This window comes from Olea europaea, chromosome 14 (assembly GCF_002742605.1).
Source record: "Olea europaea var. sylvestris chromosome 14, O_europaea_v1, whole genome shotgun sequence".
Classification (NCBI taxonomy): Eukaryota; Viridiplantae; Streptophyta; class Magnoliopsida; order Lamiales; family Oleaceae; genus Olea; species Olea europaea.
In genome coordinates this window covers 12,743,918-12,747,157 of record NC_036250.1, presented here as the reverse complement: position 1 = coordinate 12,747,157, position 3,240 = coordinate 12,743,918, and the positions used below count along the sequence as shown (strand labels likewise).

The window sequence follows — 3,240 nt, the reverse complement described above, 5'->3', positions numbered from 1 at the left end:
TAAACTTCAAGTTGTGAAAATAATATATATTGTTTACCTTTTCAATTCCTGGCCCTTCAAATCTTTTTCAATACTCTCTATACATATTCTTTTTTTCAAGATTCAAAGTGTTTTTGTCAATAGTCAATGATTGGAATGGTACAATAATTATTTTATGTGCCCAGAATTGTTGAAATGGTAATTATAATTATGTGCCCATAGTTATCCTTTATTTGATTAGTCCCAAAGGTGGCGACAATTGTGCCAATTTTTAATATTTATGACTATTGTTGAATATTCTGTGTTTTTAACCTAATTAAATAATTTTAGTTGTTTTATTATAAATTTTAAATTGATAATATATAATATTCTTGCTCCAGAAGTAGCACATAATTATAATTAATATTTCAGAAGAATATTAATTGTAGATTTGTCTATTATAAACAGTAGTGGAGCTAGCACCCGGTGAGGGGGCATGGCCGTGCGTGCTGGCTCCGTTGGAATGTTCAAGAATGTTGGGCACCGTCGAGTAGCAAGTGAAACAATGAAGTTGCAGGAAGGAAGATGAAAGAGGACTCCGAATTCTTTTTCTTTTTCTTTGGGCTGTCGGCTGATGATTAGACAATGGTCCATGGACATTATTTGGGCCTTTTTTGTTTAAAAAAATTAGGCCCAATTTTCCTTACAATGGATTATTACCCAGTGACCCAGTTCTCAAATCAAGAATGGTCCAATTCCAAACAGCAAACTCCAATTACTCCACCAAATTGACTCTTAATTTCTCATTCTCAAATCCCAACTCCAGAAGCCGCAAAGTGCAAACCCTTTTCCTTCTCCCTTTCTAATTCCGTTCAACTGCGCTGCCAGTCATTAGCCAAGACCAGAAACTTAAAGCCTGGTTCTACTTCTGTCGAGTCCGACTGTCGTTCCGAGGTTTGAACTTTTCGTTCTGGTAAGCAGACTACAGACAGCAGGGTGAAGAGAATTCAGCTTCGCTTGGGGACTGGTGAGTGATTTTTGTTCTATTTTGTTGCTGCTTTTCTTTTGGGTATTATTTTTGTTCTATTTTGTTGGCTATTTCTACTTGATTTGTTAAATAATGAAGTTTATTGTATGTGAATTGTGTTAATTGTTATTACTTATTAGTCTTGTAAATAACGAGTTATGAATTGTGATTTATGCTTTGTGACTTGTGAGTTATTATGGAGAATTGTGATTGTGATTTATGATAAGTAATTTATGCTTTATGAGACATGAGTTAGGATTATTTGTTTGAGAATTTATGTTTAAGAAATTAGGATAAGCGAAAAAAATTAATTAAAAAGATGTTAGCTACTTAATTCAATATGTGTGTACTCGGTACTTTTTTTTAATCAATTCTAAATGAAAAATTTTATTTACATATATATTGAATAACTTTTAATATTATTTAATCAAATTTTAATAACGATCGGATTATTACGATGTTGATTGTCGACGGTCAACGATCAACCTCCGTCCTAACTGGACATTGATGTTGGATTTGCCTCTTATTATAAATTATTTGTTGTTGCTCCTGAAATAGCATGACATCATAATTAATATCATTGAAGAATATTACGTGCTTTTGAAAAGCATAAATTATGATTTTCAACATTCTAGAAGAATATTGATATATTACTCTTGAAGAAGTAATAATAAAATACAATGTACTCTTGAAGTATCACATGTTTTTGTAAAGTAGCTCATGTTTATTATATGTAAGAAGTAATAATATGTAAAGTAGGACATGTTTCGAAAAACATATTATTTTAGTGCTTATCGCTGAAGGAACACACGTAACTTATGTCATGTTTATATCGATTATTTGATTAACCATTATGTGATATTTAATCATATTCTTCGAAATTAATTGTATTTTCTTTATTATTTAGTTAATCAAATGTCAAACATTACAAAATTTGAGTTTGCTGCACTTTACATATCTAGCAAAAACTATCTATCATGGATGCTCGATGCTGATATCTATCTTATCTCAAAAGGTTTGGGAGATATAATAAAAGAAGGAAACAAGTAATTCCTGCAGGATTGTGCATGCATCTTTGTTCGCCGTCATCTGTAAGATAGATTGAAAATTGAATATCTCACTGAAAAAGATCTATAGTTTATTTGAAAAAATTAACTCAGAGATTTGATCATCAGGGGACTATAGTTCTCTCCAAAGCCCACTATGAGTAGATACACCTTCGTTTGCAAGATTTCAAAACTTCTAGCGAGTACAATTCTAAACTGTTCAAAATTAACCTTTTGTAGAAGAAAAACACCGATGCAGATATGTTGTAGAAAACTTTTTCCACATTTCACGCATCAAATGTGCTCCTACAGCAACAATATTGTGAGCGTGATTCAAAACGTACTCAGAACTTATATCTTGCTTACTTTTTGTTGGAGAGAATAATGAACTCCTGATGAAAAATCATGGATTACGTTCAAGTGGTTCTGTACCATTGCCTGAAGCTATACATGGATAATATCAAGACAAGAATGTGGATGTGGACGTGCACGTGGAATAAACCAACAAAATTATCAACTACAAGGCAATTATTTCAAGAGGCACAAAGCAAACGAAAATAGCACATCCAAAAAGGGGGTAGAAGAAAGTCGCTTTAAATGTGGAACGAATGGGCATTGGACATGTACCCATCGCACAACAAAATATCTTGTAGATCTCTACAAAAAATCAATCAAGAGAAAGAGAAAAATTGAGACAAATTTTGTTGACTATGATGATTCAATTGATGTGATTCATTTGAATGTCTCCGATTTTTTGCCGATCCAAATGAGAATATTAATCATTTGATTGGAGGTGGTGTGATGGAAAATATAGATTAGTTTATTTATATCTCTAACATTTTTTTTTTATTTTAGAGATTTAGTTTGAAATATGATTTTACTTTTCGCAAAAAAGTTTTTAATTTTATTATGTATAGTTAATTTTATAGTATTGAATTTTGTTTAACCTTTTAAATTTAAATTCAAACTTTTTTTAAATATATCTATTTTGTTACATTGATGAATTTATGATGGATTGTCAAGCACCTACTTGATTGATAGTACAACTACACATACTATTTTTTAAGAAAAAATATTTTTTGGATTTAACATTAGAAGAAAATAATATTAATACGATATCCGGTGCATCGAATATTATTGAAAGCTACAAAGAGCTTTTATTATTTTACCAAATAATACAATGTTATTTATTGACGATGCACTTTATTC

At 30.8% G+C, this 3,240-nt stretch overlaps 1 long non-coding RNA gene across 1 annotated transcript; it reads left to right on the top strand.

Moving 5' to 3' along the window:
* The first annotated feature begins 720 nt into the window (after window positions 1-720).
* Window positions 721-2,877, top strand: LOC111409218. The gene is made up of 2 exons (XR_002705466.1): window positions 721-985; window positions 2,001-2,877. It is a non-coding gene; the product is annotated as an uncharacterized LOC111409218 (long non-coding RNA).
* Window positions 2,878-3,240: the final 363 nt, after the last annotated feature.